General features: G+C 29.6%; 1 protein-coding gene and 1 long non-coding RNA gene across 2 annotated transcripts in view; both read right to left on the reverse strand.

Annotated features, from left to right (window-relative positions):
• LOC136075212 (uncharacterized) overlaps nt 1-19,809 on the reverse strand; it is a 101,721-nt gene that overhangs the window by 23,358 nt on the left and 58,554 nt on the right. The window lies entirely within an intron of this gene.
• LOC136074836 (uncharacterized) lies at nt 4,347-9,941 on the reverse strand. The gene is made up of 3 exons (XR_010635487.1): nt 9,679-9,941; nt 4,765-4,832; nt 4,347-4,433 (listed from the first exon to the last, which is right to left on the reverse strand). It is a non-coding gene; the product is annotated as an uncharacterized LOC136074836 (long non-coding RNA).

The following is a 19,809-nucleotide window of genomic DNA, read 5'->3' on the forward strand; positions in this document are numbered from 1 at the left end:
TATGAATACACACTAGACTTTACAACTATCTGGTAAACCACCACCTGCTAAATAATAACTAATATGGTTTTCAAAAACATCATTAAAAAGAACACGCTGTAGCCAAACTTGTCAACAATAAATACAGTCTTATGGTTTTTCTCGATCTTTCAAAATCGTTTGACACAGTTGACCACGAAATTCTTCTTTGTTAACTGCATAATTATGGAATAAAAAATAACAATTTTAAATGGTTTCGCTCTAACCTTAATATTCGGAAACAAGCTTTATCATATAACAACACTGTAACACAACTTGAAAACATTAACTGTGGGGTACCACAAGGATCAATTCTTGATCCATTTTTATTCCTTGTTTGCATTAACGATAACTTATTATCTTCTAACATACTTAACTTTGTCCTTTTTGCTGATGATACGCAAGTATTCTTTAGCCACACAAACATTAGCCTATTATTTAACACTTAATCAAGAACTTGAGAACCTGAACGAATGCTAACAAACACTCTCTAAATGTCGAAAAAAGTAAATATATTCTTTTTACACAATTATGAAAATCTGAAACCCGCCCTTTAAAGCTACCTGATTTACTAATTGATAAAACTAAGCTTAAACGAGAATACTTAATCAAGTTTTTAGGCGTTATTCTTAATGAACATATTAGCTGGAGTAATCATATCAAAGTAATAGAAAATAAAATATCTAAAATTATTGGTGTTATGTATAAAACAATACATCTCCTGAACACAAATTGTTTAAAAAATATTTATTTTGCATTTATTCATAGCTACATCAGCTACTGCAACGTTATCTGGGCAAGTCAAAGTTAATACGATCTACAAAATACAAAGACGAGCAAGTGGCTTGATATTAAATGCAAATAAATACACTAGTGCCAGACCACTATTAAGAGAAATTGGAGTGCCAAATGTCTATGAAATAAATATTCTTAATTTACTTATTTTTATGTTTAAGTTTAAAAATGGTATGCTACCAAGCATTTTCCAAACATACTTTTTTCTTTAAACCACAAATACGAAACTAAATACTCAATAAATAATTTTTTATACTAAAAACATCAAAACAAGCTGATTTTTCGATATCTTGCGGAGGGCCGCGGTTATGGAGGGCCGCGGTTATGGAACTTGCTTTTAACAAGTAATATAAAAACTTTAACTTCAACTCAACATTTTAAAGGTGCAACAAAACAACACTTATTTGATTTTGATACAAAGCAATTACTATCCTTTTGTTAAAAATTTTGATAATCTTAATTATTTAACGTCTTATAAATTGACGCAACATCTTAATTATATTAAAACATGTTTGATATTATTCTATTTTACAATAATAACGCAATTTGTAAATGCAATATTTATTATATCTTACGCAACTTGTTGATGGAATATGAAACAGATTTATTTTGTTTTGTATATATATATATGAACGGACATATATTTGTGTGTGTGTGTGTGTGTGCGTGTGTGTGTGTGTGTGTGTGAGTGTGTGTGTGTATGTGTGTGTGTGTGTGTGTGTGTGTGTGTGTGTGTGTGTGTGTGTGTGTGTGTGTGTGTGTGTGTGTGTGTGTGTGTGTGTGTGTGTGTGTGTGTGTGTGTGTGTGTAATAAAAATAAAAGAAGAATAAAATAGAGAATTAAAATTAATATTAATTTTATTAATAATAAAAAATAATAATTTGTTTTTCTTTATTTCTGCAAATAGTATATCAGTTTTCTCTTTAGTTTCTTTTATCCTATTTCGTTTTTATCGGCTGAATTTTTTAGTTATATAAACGTGGTTGGATGATAAGACCATGTCTTCTGCTAGCTCCGGTCGAAACATTAATATTATACTTTTATGTTGTAAAAACATTGTAAAAGCTTATTTTTTAATGACGAAAAAAATGTGTATATATATATATATATATATATATATATATATATATATATATATATATATATATATATATATATATATATATTATACATATAACAAAAATAATTACTAAAATCAACCTAATGAAATTCAACTTGTTCGTACCCTCTCTTTCCACCGACTTACGGATATGTCGCTGGAAGCTCCATCCGTAACTGAGCAGACAATGGTGTAGCTAATGTTTAACCTAAATTCGGCCACTCTTTCTGCTGGCCCAGAAACCAGTATGTGTTTTTTTGATGAATCTTAATATTTACTTACTTTCGACTTTTCAAAGAAGTGTACTCATCCTGTGTAATTAAAAGGCGTTTTCGAACGGTCACGCCAGCCGCAAACTTTTAACTGACTGCATTGCTTGCTTGTGATTTTTTGGAAAATCATAATCTTTTTCATACATAGCAGATCGAATGAAAGAGCTGTTAACAATGGCGTAAAAACTAAATCCATCCAGTGCTGTAAGTCTTGAAATCACTTCTTCAATTGGTTGCTTTAGGAAAAAAAAAAGAAATCTTAGGCTTCTTTGGTTCTGTTGCAGCTTTTGTTGTCAACTTTACCTGTGTTTCTTTTTTGATTCCGTTTTTTTTGTTTAGGTGATATTACATTCCAGTTGAAGAACTTGATTACTTACTGGTATTTCCACTTATTTTGCAAGTCACTGTTTTTTCCTTGTTTAAGGTGTAGTGTTTCCAAACGCCTGACATTTTGACCGAAAGCAAATCAAAATGATTCATTAATGCAACAATAAATATATCACAAGAAAATTGTATGTCTTTCTTAAAACGTTCACACAAAACTTAACCAACAGAACTAGTTTTCAAACAAAACAACGAGCGTCGGAAAGTGATTAATAAAGTTTTTTATTGATTACGCTATTTCAAACTTTTTAAAATATTTTAAATCATTTTTGAGCATAATAATTCTGATTACCATCTTCGTTTTTTAGAGATTTGTTATAGAGAAAAACAAATAAACGAGGTAAAGAGTTCTGATTTCGTAAAAGAAAACAGTATACAAGGCCGGCGCAAGGGGTGTGTATGTGTGTGTGTGGGGGGAGGGGGGGGGGGAGAGGAAGTGACACCCCTCCCGTCAATATTTTTTTGTTCATTTAGTTGGCAAATTTGATTCTTTTTGACAAGTAAGTTGGTAAATGTAGACCCTTTAGACAAGTTAGTCGGTAAATTAACACAGTCAGTCGGCAAAAGCCGTTAATGCAGTATGCAATTTTTAAAAATCAAGGATCTTTTTTTTTTTTTATAGTTGGCAAAATCTCTAATGGCACCCCCTTCCCCAAACGTGACAACTACTCGCGCCGGCCCTGACAGTATACATAACATTAGGAATGATATGTGGGTTTATGACTGTGATAAAATAATCATAACAAAACTTTAAGCAATAAGAAAATTAATACTCTATTAGGTGCGGCTGAAAATCATAACTTCTTTTTACAGCAAAATATTATTCACAAAGGTAGGAAAGAAATGAAAATTACTTTCATTTGTAGGGATTTCTAACAAATTGATTAATTTAAAGTATAGTATAGTAAAAATCATGTACCGAAATTTACCCACATAACTTTACCGGTAAAATTTTATCGGTTAAACAATTTTACCGATTTACCGGTAACTTTTCGCTAAAAGCTCAACCCTACTTGAGAGGTAGTAATACAAAATCGATTAAAATTTAATTGACAAAAAGGTTTATTTAGAAAGTTATTATTTTTTTAGATATATTTACTGGTAGAAAAGTAAAAAGATCATTGAAGACGGCAAGGGATAAGTTATTTATCTACATATATACAAAACATAAAATATTAAATACATTAAACTTGTATATACCCAGTGAAAAAGCGCACATGGGATACACGTGGATTTTTTCCACATGTAACCCATGTGGGGATTATTATTTTGTCCCATGTGGGTTTCATATGGTAAATCCCACATGGATTCCATATGGTAAATCCCATATGGGATACGCGTGGGTTTTTACCACATGTAACCCATATGGGGATTATTATTTTGTCCCATGTGGGTTTCATATGGTAAATCCCACATGGGTTTTATGTGGTAAATCCTACATGGGATATAGGTGGAAAATACGACATGTTATAGATCTTAAATGCCACATATTTTAATCCAAATGGTATAAAAGTAGTCAATACTAGACAAATGAAAGTCCGAATGCTTCTATGATAATTTTAAAAATTCTTTTAATTTAAAAATTACTTAAATAGTAATTTAAAATTAATCATCGAAGCTTTCAGAGAGGCTTAACTTAATCTGGTATTTGCTACTTTATCCTATTCGGTATTCAAAACGTGTAGCATTTTTGATCTTTTACATGTGATGTTTTCCACCTATAACCTATGTGGGATTTACCTTAAACTATTATGACGAAATTTTATAAAATTAAAAAACGCCGTTTTTTGTCAATTGAATTAATTAAATCGCTTCGGCTTATATATATCGGTTTTTAGTATCTTCTAACTTTCTTCAAACATTTTCTAAAAAAAAAAAAAATATAAATACAAATATATATAAATATAAATATAAATATATATATATATATATATATATATATATATATATAGAGAGAGAGAGAGAGAGAGAGAGAGAGAGAGAGAGAGAGAGAGAGAGAGAGAGAGAGAGAGAGAGAGAGAGAGAGAGAGAGAGAGAGAGAGAGAGAGAGAGAGAGAGAGAGAGAGAGAGAGAGAGAGAGAGAGAGCAATTTTAATAAGGAACCTTATTAGTCGAGCAATTTTAATTATTAGCCAGTTTGAAGTCATTAATGACTACAATATTTCACAAATAATTATTTCCTAATTTATTACTTACAATGACTAACGTTTATGCGTAATTGAACACATATTATGCGTAATGATCTTGAACCCATGAGGAGAATCCTGAAAAAAAGTGATCAATAAGGAAAAGTAGTTAAACAAAAAAACGAAAACAAAAATGTAAAAACCTACTTTTTCAATGATGTAGACTTCTATAATAACAGGCCTTGACATCGCGCAAAATGCCGTAATAACTGAAGGCCGATTAAACTTTCACTTTTACTTATATTAATATATTTTTATATTAGGTAGGGTGTAATGGCAGCCTATGTTTTCTAATAATAATCTCTAGTAAAAACGGAAATATAAAAAGAAAACCAAAAAATTGTTAAAAGATAATCATATTTTTCGTATTTCAAATTTCATTAAGAATATTTATGTAGTATTAAATAGTATCAATAACAAGCAGAACCATAACAAAGTATATATCTATATATTAGAAAGATAACTGTATTTTTAATTTTTTTTGCTAAAAATGGTAACAATAAAAATCACCAACAATAAAAAACACCAATAAAAGTTGATTCAAGCAAAAAAAAAGTTTTATCAATATATCTCAACAGGGTTAAAGTCCTTATACTTGGCAACTTGTAGTCAATACACATACAATCATATAAACTTCGTCGCATAGCAAAATACTCATATGCTCTACATATAATATCTGAAGTATATAAAACTTCACCAACATTAACTTTTCTCATAGCATTAAGGTGTTCGAATAGAATATTTGATTGAAGCGAACTTTCTTTATTTTTTAAAAATCTAACTGCTTCAAATAAAGCTGATTTTGTTTTTATTAACTTTAATTTGTTTACAGCTAAATATGAAATATTACAAATTGTGCCATTATGGTTAGCTACAAATGAATAATCATTGAAAATTACTAAAATAAATAATGAAACACCAAGTTTGTACATTTTTGATTGTATGTGTAAACTTTTTTTATTAAGCTGGAAAACAATAACATCGTTATTATCACTTAACAAAGATTGAATATCGTCAAATATAATTTCATCCTCTTTTAGAAAATCATTTAACTCATCTGGTAAAATGCTTCGAAAACCGCTTGAAGTTACATTTTTTCTAACTTTACTTGCTGGTGTGGCTAAACAACTAGGCGGAATATTTTAAAAACAGATGGTGGGTTTAAAGGTCGTTGCTTCCCATATTTGCTTTCAAAGGGTGCTTCATTTGGCCAATGCAGTTGACATAATGCTGTATAGTCTGTAACAATAAAACCAGTTCTTGGGATAGCTTCACTACATCTTTTTCTCTCCTCTAGATTCTTCGGGAATTTATAAATTAATATTTTTGTCGTAGTTGAGTATTGATATTTTTGTTGTAGTTGTAATTGATATTGTAGTTGTATAAATTAATATTTTTGTTGTAGTTGAGATAGTTCGACTTGCAAAGAGATACACAGCATTTTAAAGGCATTTTTAAGGCATTTTAATTATTAAAAAAACTTATCGTTACTTTGACAATATTATTACCTTACAAAGTTAACGCCTTGAACCTTACATCAACATCAAGACAATAACAACGTTATTGTCTTGATGTTGGGCTATCTAATTTATAAACCAATCACATTTTAAAGATTTATTAAAAAAGCGCGAACACAAACTTTCATCTAATGTTAAAAGATGAAAATGTTAACACAGTATTAGGAATTGGCCTTCAGTTTAACAACTTTGTTGCGCGATGTCAAGGCCTGTTATTATAGAAGGCCGCGGTCACACATAATATAATATTCTGAAACTAATAAACAAACATCTAAATTTCTATAAGTAAATTTATTCTTTGATCATTGCCTTCATATCCTATCTTATTTTCATATCATAATCTATTATGGAATTATTAATATAACATATCACAACAATATTATTAAATTTGTGATGTTCAAATATCATATGAACATTCTCTAACATGTTCATATGATATTTGAATATAGTTCTTGAGTATATTATCTGCAAACAATTGACTGATGCAAGTTCTAATGTTGTCAAAAACCCAGCATGCATGCATGGGACACTGCAGTGTCCCACAAAGAAATGCAGGTTTGAAAGTCAAATTTTCTTTATTAAAAAAAAAAAAAAAAAATAGGGAGGAGATAAGGAGGTTTCTGTAACTTTTTTTAGGCTCCAAAACTTTTAACTTTATATATAATAAGGTTCATAAAACTTAAGGGACTAACGAAGTACATTGAGGAACAAAAACAGGATATTTACTGAAACTTTCAAATTTTTAATCTGGAGTACCACAGTGTAATTGGGAATAAAGTCTTTGGGTCCAGTATTCAAAGTAATATGATCTAAAGTAATATATAAATTAAATAAAATGCTTTAAAATGCATGCAGTTATACATATAACTCCTAATAGTTAACTATATGTATAACTAGTTATACATAAAATTTATTATATAAACTTATTTTTTAAGGTTATGCTTGAACAAATTAGAACCAATTAATTCAAATTCAAGATTTAGTTCAAGTTCAAGTTATTTGTTCATTGTTTTTTCACTATTTTATATTTATTTGTTCAAATTTTTTAACTAGTACTAATTCTTACTACAGTAAGAATATTTATCATTGTTGAACGTGATTTTATTAGTAACTTAATTTTACTATCAACATATTTTGACAACACCCTTTACATTTTAAATGATGACAGCTTTACTTTTCTATTGATGTTAAATTTATTACGTTTCAATAACTCAGATTGAATTTTAACTGAATTATAGTAAGCTTTGTAAGGGTTTGTTGTATCTCAAATGGTGTTGTAAATAAAGTAAAAATAATATATATATATATATATATATATATATATATATATATATATATATATATATATATATATATATATATATAGTATTTAGGCTATGGGATCATCCATAAATGATGCCAGTAGATAGAGGGGCAGTGTGAGTTTAACAATAATTGACAATGGGGAGGAGATGTTGAGACCAAAATAATGTCAATTAAAAAATTGAATTAAAAAAAAAAGTAAAATATTTTATTTTAAAAAAAACAATTTATGCTAGCTATGAGCAGGTTTTAGAGGTATTTACACAATGTATTTTACACAGGTATTTACCAACAATTACACAGGTATTTACCAACAATGTGGTCTAAAAACTTCTTGCTTTTGTTGCTAACAACTGTAGAGGATCATAGGAAAAACAATTTAAATTCAGAAATTAGCTTGCTTATCTGAAAGAACAATTTACGCATTTTTTTTTTTACTTTTAGTACTGTTGAGAATAAATGTATAACTGAACCAGAAAAAAATTGATGGTATATGCATTTTTTATATTATATTAAAAATTCAGATATACCATCATAATACGATAACAAAAACTGACATCATTTTCAATGGGAAATGGCAAAAAATTGACTGAGTTTGATAAAGGGTGAAGTTGTTCAACAAACCGGGTCATCATCTGACATCATTATGCATAGATGACCCTACAATTTAAGTAAAATAAGTAATCAATTTGCCATATTTCTCTTTAGAAAGTGTAAGAAAAAAGCATTGTTATGCTGAGAACCTACCTATTGAGCAAGCTTTGACCACCTATTTTACAAATTTGAGAGACAGAAGTGGAAGTGCGAATCGCAAAAGAACTAATAACAATGCTCTAAATTGATTTTAACTTTGTAGACTAGCATTAATATAGTATTTAGTAATAATACATGATTTTTATAATTTGTATTTATTTCCATTAATTATCAGTTGTCAGTCTCCATTTTATAAAATGAATTAAAAAACTATTTATTTATAGTATAATAATAATACATAAATACTAGTTTCCTAATGCTATTATCATCACAATGTTAATGGTATTCTTTTTAAAGTGAAATTTTGTATCAATTTTATTGTTTTAATGTTATATTTATATATATATATATATATATATATATATATATATATATATATATATATATATATATATATATATATATATATATATATATATATATTACTTTTACTTTATTTACAACACCATTTGATATACAACAAACCCTTACAAAGCTTTCAATAATTCAGTTAAGATTCAATCTGAGTTATTGAAACGTAATAAATTTAACATCAATAACAACATAAAATCACGTTCAACAATGATAAACATTCTTACTGTAGTAAAATATAGTACTAACTGATAAATTTGAACAAATAAATATAAAATTAACAAAAACAATGAATAAATAAAAACATTAACTTGAACTTTAACTAAATCTTGAATTTGAATTAATTGGTACTAATTTATTCAAGCATAACCTTAAAAAATAAGTTTTTATAACAAATTATATGTATAAATAGTTATACATATAATTAACTATCAGGAGTTATATGTATAACTATATGCATTGTAAAGCATATTATTTTATTTAAACATTACTTAGATCATATTACTTTGAAAACTGGATCCAGAAGCTTTATTATCAATAACACTGTGGTACTCCAGATTAAAAATTGAAAAGTTTCTGTAAACATCCTGTTTTTGTTTCTCAATGTAGTTCGTAAGTCTCTTAAGTCTTAAGGACCTTATTATATCTAAAGTTAAAAGTTTTGGAGCATAAAAAAAGTTACAGAAACCCATCCTATTTTTTTCTTTTTTAATAGAGAAAATTAGGAATTCTTTGACTTTCAAACCTGCATTTCTTTGTGGGACACTGCAGTGTCCCATGCATGCAAGATTGGTTTTTGACAACATTTCAACTTGCATCAGTTAATTGTTTGCAAATAATTTACTCAAGATCTATATTCAAATAACTATAATATTATCCTATATATAATCCTATAATAATCCTATAAAAATCCTATATATAATCCTATAATAATACGTCTATTTGCACAAATCTTAATCTTATTTCTATAAAGAAAGATAAAAATTATTCGCGGTACTTACATACTTGCTTGCCATTCTCTTTATTAATATAAAATAATTTCTCACAAAATAAACGTAACGCAATGCAATGTCGATTTAAAAAATTTTTTTTTAGTTTTTTTTTAGTTTCCAGCTTTTAAATTAATTCCCATGCAAATCCCACAGGAAACCCACGTGGGATTTCCCATGTGTGTAAATACCATATGGTTCCCACATGTAACCCATGTGGGATTACCCACATGGGTTTAAGGTGACAAATTTCCATACGGATACCACATGGGAAAATCCGTCTCACATAAATCCCATAAATCCCACACGGAACCCACGCGGAACCCATGTAGGACGCGGTTTTATTTTTCACTGGGTATTCAAAACTCTCATTTCAATAATGCTTTAAATGAAATTAGCGATTTACAAAATTGAATATAAGGATTGCGCGATTCTGACAGAGATAAAGACGTTGCAACTTACTTTTTTCTGTATTTCCCCAAGCAATATTGGCATTATTTAAATAACTATGTATAAATGAATAATAATGTTGGATTAAAAATATCTTATTAAGATAGGTTCGTGATTTATATGAGACCGTCAGCTTCAAAACCAGTCCTTTGCACTAAAGCAAATTTTACAGGAAATACCTTTTTTTTTTTTCAAATAAAAAAATAAAAATAAACTTATACACCTCATGTTTAGTCACTAATGAATGATTGTCTATGTGAATATCAGTAATTTTGATTATCATTGAATAGAAATATTTAATTAAAGGGCGTTTTTTTCAAAAAAATAAACGGTTTTGATCCGGCTACTGCACATTTTAACAAAATTTTAATTGTTTTGTGAATAATTTCGTTGGAACCCATGGTTATTTAAAGTCCACTGCGATTTCACATGCTTTTCAGTATATTTACGCCATCTACGGACAATTTTAGAAAACTCTCCCCCCCCCCCCTTCTTTTTTTAACAGGATAGCCCGCTAATGTTTTTAAAAAGTTAAATATTTTTCGAAATAATTTTTGCCATGCATTAAATTTCATTTAAAATGCAATAACGTAACTAATTATTACTGGTCATAAAAATTGAAGAAATACCTGCATCACATGTCATATAAGTTTTAGCTACCTTGGTTTTATAGTAGAAGAAAAAAAACACTGAAAAATTTTTTAATGAGAAATTTATTATGGTTCTTACAATATGATGTTTCATTATAAAGTTTCAACATAATAATGGGACATTCAGCGGGCAGGTGTTATTAAATAAATTTATGGTGTGCATAAAATTTCTCCTAGACATGTATAGGCCACAAATACATGTGTGAACAACATTTAAAAGATTAAATTTACTTATATAATAATTAGCAAGACAAAAATTATATAGCTTTCTTTTTTTTTATATGCACCTTAAAAAACACATTAAAAAGGCAAGTCAATGTCATAATAAAAAATTCTTTACTATAAAATAGTTTCAAATTCACAAAGTTTAAATTACTAAATTTTAACATCAACATCATCAACATCAGATGATCCATCTTCAACAACAGCACAGCTCATTATTTTCTTCTGATTCACTGATCAGAGTCAATGTCATCTATTTCCTCATTCGGTATGATTTTATTGTAAAACTCAAAAGTTTGATCTCGTCTCCAATCAACACCATAATGAGAGTTCAATAACTTTTCTACATCCTTTACTTTCTTTGGGTTAATTTTAATTTGTGAATGAATGATTGGTAAATTAATTGAATTAAAATTTTTTCCTTTCTTGGTCAATGATTTAAAAGCATTAACTTCTACTGTATAAAAAAGGTTCACCTCTCACCTCAACAATTCTTGGTATTTTTAACACAATGATTCTTTTAAAGCTATTTTAAAATGCCAAGAAACATTATTTCTTAGAATTGTTTTTAAATAATTTTTTCAATCAAAATTTCATAATCTTCTCCTAAGTGGAAAACTGCAGAATGTTTTTCAATGACCTCCACATACTCTTTGGGGTTAACAATGATCTCCTTCTTATTGATGATCTTTTCAATGGTTCCAAACACTCTCTCTGGTGGGATAAAGGAGTGACCTGTCACTGGGAAATCCAGTTCCACTGTTTAAATATGAGGAGGAGCTTTATTGTGGAGCCAATAACTGATCATACCAATCATTACTGTATTCTTATTTTTCCCAGGGCATCCATCACAGCACAATCTGACTCTTTTTATGTTCTAGATATGCTTAAATTGTTCAGAGAAAAATAAAGAGCAGATGGAAATTCATTTGATCATTTAGATTGCTCCCCCTCTTTCCAATAGTAAGAATTAATATTTTCTTTGTTAAGTGTACAATGAGAGCTCCCTTTTAAAATTGTAAAATTATAAAAATTGAGCTGCCTTCTATAATATGCAGCTTGATCTGATAGTTTAGGTAAGGCTTGGTTCTTCTCACAACCAAATGAGAGGATAACAAGGTCACCACTTTCTTCCCTCTGCTTGTCAAAACAAGCATCAGCTCTTTGGCAATGGATGTTTAATTTTAAAATTATTTTTTCTCTGGCTTGGAGATCTTTTGTATTTTTGTTTCTAGTTTTAAGTTCAGAACATGCAGAGCAGGTGTCAACTCTAGGGGTCCCAAAACCTAGATTATACTCTGTATTGAATGTATTAGTAAAAAACCATTTGGTAACTTTTAATTGACTATCACACTTTTTTATATACATCCTCCACATTGCAGCAGTTGAGAGTTCAGCTGGTAAGTACTGCCTACATTTTGAGTGTGATCTACAGTAGTGATTTTCACTAACTTAAAATGATTCTATGAATTTATTTACTTTTTCTTTTTTCTCAACAAATTTCTCTGCTTTCCTGTCTCCACCTCTACTTTCTTTGGCTGAAGTACCAGATTTGTGATATCTACTGATAACTCCAAGCAGTCTATATTATTTTATGCCTAATATTCCTAAAAATGTTCTCCTACAAACTGGTATTCTTATAGAGGAAGAGACAGCCTTTGTAACAAAATATTTTACAGTAAATTCTCTTTTCTTATTTGATTCACCTTTAACACGTTTCGGCTGTAGAGATGAACAATGCTTCAAAATGAAGTTGTCCTGGTCCATTTTCTTACTTGTTTGATAAAATCGCTCATTGAAAATGGTGACATCACTCTGTGACAGGCAGTGACATTGGAAAGCACCCAATTTGTGCTTGCATGAAGGGATTTTTGGTGGACTCTTCTTTGAATACCTGCAGAAAAATAGAAGTTAAAAGTTAATAAACATAATTACAAATAATACTTCATCAGTAACGCATACCTAGCTTTCTTCTCCCTTGCTCGTTTTGTGTTTTCGGGGTCTGCCACGCGTTTGCGTGACTGCAGCCTGCTTGTTTTTTTTACTTTTCGATCGTTTTCCATCGCAAAAAGTCTGTAAATGTTTAGTTAATTAATATTTCATAAATATTTTCGACTTTTTCTATTACTTTCATGAGAAATCACGAAGAACTTGCAATTTCCAGAGGATAAAAGCATTAAAAACGAACGAATTTTCAATATCAGTTGTTGTGATCACGTGGTATGATGTGCTTTCCTATTTCCTGAAATAATAAACTGGTTTTGAAGCAGCTGCGCAAACAAAAAGAGCCGGTTTTGATCCATTTGCTGAATTTCACATAGTAAAAACTATAGAATTGAACCAGTTTTGCACCATTTTTTTTTTATTTTACAATATAGTGCGAGCCATTACGAGACATTTGGCGCGCTTCATTCAAAATCGAAAAAAATGTCAAAGGGCCGATTTTGAAGCTAACAGTCTCATATACAATCCCCATGTTTTTAGAAATTTTTGTGCTTATATAACCAATATGGTGATTCCAAGTAATGTTTTCATTAAGATAAACACATAAAAAATTTGTAACGAAATCTCTTTTTATTTCCTTTTGATTGATACAGATTTGAGGTAATTTTGATTTGAGAAATCGCTTTTTTGTAATTAAATGGAATAAAACCTCTTTTGTTTTATTAGTATTTAAGGTTAACTTATTAGACTTGAACCACTTGTATGAGTTCTTCGTTTACTGTTTTAAAGAGTTCAGCAGTCTCATAGTTAGAAAGGAATATGTTTGTATCATCTGCATACATAATGCTCGTTAGTTTTGAAGCTTTATTTAAGTCATTTATATAAATTAAAATGAGGAGAGTTCCAAGAATTAAACCTAACGGGATTCCACAGGTTATATTAAGGAAAGTGGGTTGATAATCGTTGTTAAATTATACAAATTGTTTTCGGTTAGATAGACAACTTTTAAACCATTTTAAAATTTTATTTTTCATTCCGTAGTATTTAAGTTTGTAAATCAAAATGTGATGATCGTCTGTATCAAAAGCTTTTGAAAGGTCAATAAAAGTTCCTAGTGTATATTTTGCTTTTTCAAATGTTTATGTGATTTCACGTACAAATTGGATAATTGCATGTTCAGTTAAGTTATCTTTCTTAAAACCAAATTGATTCATTTAAAGTAGATTATTATTATGAAAATATTTGTATATTCTGTTGAATATAATTTTTTCTAGATTTTTCGAAAAAGTGGAGAGAATAGAGATAAGGCAATAGTTACTGATTTCAGATTTCTTTGAAAAAATTCTTCAAAAATTGGAATAAATTTAGCAATGTTTAATTGTTCTCGGGAATACTCGTTAATAGATAGAAGCTCAAAAGATTTTAAAAAGAACAACTTAAGATTGTTCAACTTCTTTGCCATGATATGGTGACATGATTTAATAGAAGTAAAAGCTTTAATAAAGATTTTTTCGATTAAAAGATTTAATAAAAGCTAAAGAGCACATAGACCACGAAAATATATTGCTTTATGAAGTTAAAAATATAATAGCCATTTTCGGTAAGAATCAAGCAGTCAGTGAAAGTGACCCCCTCCAAATTACTTGAATTTTTTATACCCTGTTCAGAATTTAAAGAAAACCTGTTTGGGAAAAAAAATTTTCGACAATGTTTCATTCGCTCAGAACCCGGATTTAAAATCTGAAGAAAGTTAGTTTTTGCCTTTTTTGAGTTCATTTTTTTAGCAAGGGAAGAAGTTGCACAAAACGTTTTTAGTTAATATCAGACGAAACCCGTAAGCTCTCTCTAAAAATATGAAAAAGCGTTGAAAGTGTGTGGTTTTCTAATTATCATAGTTTAAAAGTACAAAAACATTTAGTTTTGTAAATTTTTATCGAAAGTGATTTTTAACCGCAAAGAGTTACAAACATTTTTTTGCAGGGTTTGAAAGTAGAGTAGATAATATGTTTAAAAATATTAAGAAAGTTATGTGATATCTAAAGCCTATCCATACGTCAAGGCTCGAAATTGGAAAAAAAACGTTACAGTATTTTCACTAGTTGACACGTTTTGTAAAAATTTAATCCTGTTAAAAAGTCGATACCAACCTAACCAACAATACCAAAAGATAAAGTAAAAACACTCACTATAAATATTAAATTACAATGGAAGTAAAAAATGTTCAAATTGAATAAAAATGATTATTAAGTTCATTCTCAAATAAAATGAGGAATACTTTAATAAAAAACTTTTATTATTAAAAGTAAATAATAATTAAAATAAAATAATATTTCTTTTTATAAAATAGTAGAGTAAAAGCGGGTCAAACCGCACACCTTATCAAACCGCACACCTTATCATTCCGCACACTTATCAAACCGTACACCTTATCAAACCGCACACCTTATCATTCCGCACACTGATCAAACCGTACACCTTATCAAACCGCACATCTTATCATTCCGCACACTGATCGAAATTATCAAATAAAAACTAAACGGATATGGCTATAAAAAAAAAAAATAGATTCAAACACTAAACTATCTTCTCTATTCGAATTGATAAAATTATATACCGATTCAACTGCATTTTTTTCTTTTTTTATAAAACTTTTACGGGGAGTCAAAATTTTTCATATACTTTTTTATCGTTGCGAACAAAATAGCGCTTGAACCGAAACTGATATAAAAATAATTTTAGCCCTACGTAGGGCTAAAACTATCAGATTTTAAATTAAATTTTCAACGACGTACGTCGTTGAAAATTTAATTTAAAATCTGATAGTTTAACTTTTATGCAGCTCGAACAAAAAGCTTAATAAAAAATCAAAAATGTAAAAAAAACTCTTTTTTCTGATAAAACCGCACACTTGATTAATTACTTAGTTTTTCGCAAGTGACTAAGCGCCTATCTTTATCTAAGAAACTTAGTGTTAATTCTGGTTTAATTAAAAATCAACTATAATTTGCTAATATAATCATCTCTTACTTAGTTTTTCGCAAGTGACTAAGCGCCTATCTTTATCTAAGAAACTTAGTGTTAATTCTGGTTTAATTAAAAATCAACTATAATTTGCTAATATAATCATCTCTTACTCATTAAAAACCAATTATTATATTATTTCTCAATATAATCATAACTCACTCAATTCAATTTAACTGACTCACTTTAACATGTCAACTAAAAAAACAAAAGCATACAAGGAAGACAAAATACTAACCATATTAACTGATATGGAAGAAAATAAAACATCACTGAAAAAAGCTGCATTCAAACATGGCGTTCTAGTCTCAAAGCTCAAAGATCACAAAAATAACAACAACAAAGGCTTCCATGGCTCAGGTACAACAACGGTACTCTTAAATGAAACGGAAAGGTTGATTATGCATGCGTTCCAATTACTTGGTTACTGGAGTTATGGTTTAACTCGAAATGAAATCCTAAAATTTGTATGTGGCTACCTTAAACGCTAAAACCATTCGCATTTATTCAAAAATGGCAAGTCTGGTAAAGACTGGCTTTATGTCTTTATGAAGGGATGGTCAAAAGAAATTTCAACAAGAAAAGCGAATACATTTGCATCTAAAAGAGCCGCTTCTTGTACGCCATAAATAATTGATCGTTATTTTGAATGTGACGCCAAGCAACATCACCAGACTGGTATAACTTAGGGGTCGCATGTTTAGAATTTTGATGAAACAGGTTTTTTGGTCAAAAAGTCAAAAAGGGACAAGACGTGAATTTAAACTTACTGGCAACACTGAAAAAATTCATTATACTGTGAACAAATGCTGCAATGCTGATGGGTTTTTTTTACCACAATTTGTAATATACAAAGCCAAAAGAAACTTTCGTTGTGACTAGGCAGTCCAGAAGAGTCTAGGCGGTCTAGTCAAGAAGAGGTGGTCCAGATGACACTAAATATTCAATTTCAAAATCAGGTTGGATGGAGCACGACACGTTTATTGAATGGCTGAAAAAAGTAATTATCAAAAGGTACGAATTTAGATAAACAAATTTTCCACCGTTGCTCAAACTGCTGTATGAGAGTGGTAAATGTTTTACACGCTTTCATGCAATCGCTGGTTTCCAGTACACTGGCTTATTTGCACTTAATAAAAACAATATAAATCATAAAGCATTGGCAATCACACAAACGTTTAATCTACCTTCATCAACTTTAGCAACCTCCGCAGCACCTACACCATCTTGCTAAGATACAGCTTCATCATCTTTAACAACTGCCGCAGCACCTACTCCAACTACACACCGATTACCATCTTTCTCAACTACACCAGCTTCAAGTTTTGATAGGTATCAAGCATGTGTTGAGCGTTGCAAAAACAGTATCGAAATTGAGTTGAAGCAGTTTTTTCAAGCAAGAAATCAATTGAGAACTTGATCACATTTTCTTCGGTAATACATTTTCCGCCAAAACTTGGCAGAAAATGTATAACCAACGAAAATATGATCAAGTACCTCAAACAAAAAGATGAAGAAAAAGCAACAAAGAAAACCGTGAAAGTTGCTAAACCTAACCCAAAGCGCAGCCTCTCTATGCCAAGTACTCAAATGCCTGAGCATAACAAAGCTGAGTAACCTCAGCAAAACAGTAATGAAGAACAAGTACCAGCAGCTAAACGATTAAAAGTTGCAAAATGTAAAAAGAGTACAGCAACACACAGAAATGTTGCAATGCGAAAGTTCTGTGTCGGGAACGGTTGTGCAAAGAAATATGTTTACCAAAGATATATGTAGTTGGAACTAAAAACTTTTTTTTGCAAAAACTGTATAAACTTTAATATAGTTTTCTAAATATAAGTTGTGTTAAAAAAAAAAATTTAAATTTAAAAATTTTAACGTTTTCTCAAGTGGTTTTATAAGAATGTCGCTAAACCGCACAATTTTACTTTACATTTAATATTTTCAATAACTTTTTTTTTTTTTGACATATATTTATATTATCTTATGCAGTTTTTTATCACCAATCTAAGAAAAAAAAAAAGAAAAAAAAAAAAGTTATTTAATTTTTATGGATAAGCGTGCGATTTGACCAGGTTTTACTCTAGTTTTTTTAAAATTTTTTTTTTTTTTACTTTATTTTTAAAATTTCTTTTATAAAATAATAGTTCTTTTTAAAATATTTTATTCAAAGTACATATGTTTATAAAGATATTTTTTCTGAGACGCCCAGAGGAGGAATTCAAATTAGTTTCCCCTCCGCGAAACGATAAAAGTTTTATTCTTCAGAGTTTAGCATTGAGCTTAGCAGAAAACGTTGCTCGTAATGTCAATTAAAAAATTAGAACATTTTTGACTATAATATAGAAATCATTGCAGTTAAAACAAATAATAATATAATATATCATTAGAAGAGAATTATTTAAACCTACGTCATAAGCAAACAGCTTGTGGCAATTGGCGAAATAAAATCTCTGATATCAGGATTATGTTAAGTTTTTGCTTTGAATTAGTTTTTACTTACTATTTGCAATATTCATTGCTCTTCACAAAAGTTACTTTACACTTTTTATTCATAATAATAGTATAGTAATAATTTTACAAAAACTGTATTTTGTACTGTAAACAGTATTTTTGTTGTTGGTAAAATATATTGATTGATTTATATTTCAGCTTATGAAAATGCCAAGAATGTATTCTGGGAGACCGGGCTCCAAAGATTATTCTCAAGAAAAGCTCCATCTGTGTCTTAATGCTATTAATGAAGGTAGAATGAGTCAGAGAGTAGCATCTAAACATTTTGACATATCTAGAACTACTATCCAAAGTAAACTATGGCTAAAACACAATGGACTACCAGGACATCCTACAACATTTACTGCTTTGAAAGAATCTGCTTTTATTTCTCACATCTTGGCTGTGTCTGAGTTTGGATTTCCTGTTGATGAATTGGATTTTAGATTTATTGTAAAGGATTATCTCTCTTCCCAAAACAAAACTATTCCACAGTTTAAAAACAATTTTCTAGGACTTGAATGGAGTAAATTATTTTTAAAAAGATATCTTATGCTCACCACGCGGTTGGCAGCTAATATAAAACGTAATCGGGCTGCTGTTAACGAAAAAACCTTAAGCGAGTTTATTGAAAACCTCTTCCAAGTTGTTACAAATATGCCAGCAGAAAATATATACAACTATGACGAAACAAACCTAAGTGATGAGCCAGGCCGCAAAAAAATTATTTGTCGTAGAGGTTGTAAATACCCTGAAAGAGTAATGAACTCATCAAAGTCCAATATTTCAGTCATGTTTTGCGGCAACGCTGCTGGATGTACAATACCTCCTTATTTTGTCTACAAATCAAAAAATCTGTGGTCATCGTGGACTGAAAACGGTCACCATGGAACTAGAGACAATCGCACAAAACATGGATGTTCAGATAGTGTCACATTTGAGGAGTGGTTAAAGGCTCACCTGCTACCTGTACTGAAAAAAACAACTGGAAAAAAAGTTCTCATTGGGGATAATTTATCATCACACATTATTCAGAATGTTTTAAAACTGTGCCAAGTAAATAACATAGTATTTATGTGTTTACCTCCTAATTCGTCACATTTGACACAGCCTCTAGATGTTGCCTATTTTAGGCCACTAAAAAGTAAATGGAAAACTGTTTTGAATTCATGGAAAGAACCACCTGCAGGTAAAAAATCAACAACACTTCCAAAAGGATGCTTTCCATCACTACTAAAAAAAAGTGCTGGAATGAATAAAAGACACTTCAAGTGAAAATTTAATATCAGGTTTTGCTAAGTGTGGAATTTATCCTTGTAATAAAGAACCTCTTATTAATTGGTTGCCACTGCGGGATCGATCA

Source organism: Hydra vulgaris, chromosome 01 (genome assembly GCF_038396675.1).
Source record: "Hydra vulgaris chromosome 01, alternate assembly HydraT2T_AEP".
Lineage (NCBI taxonomy): Eukaryota > Metazoa > Cnidaria > Hydrozoa > Anthoathecata > Hydridae > Hydra > Hydra vulgaris.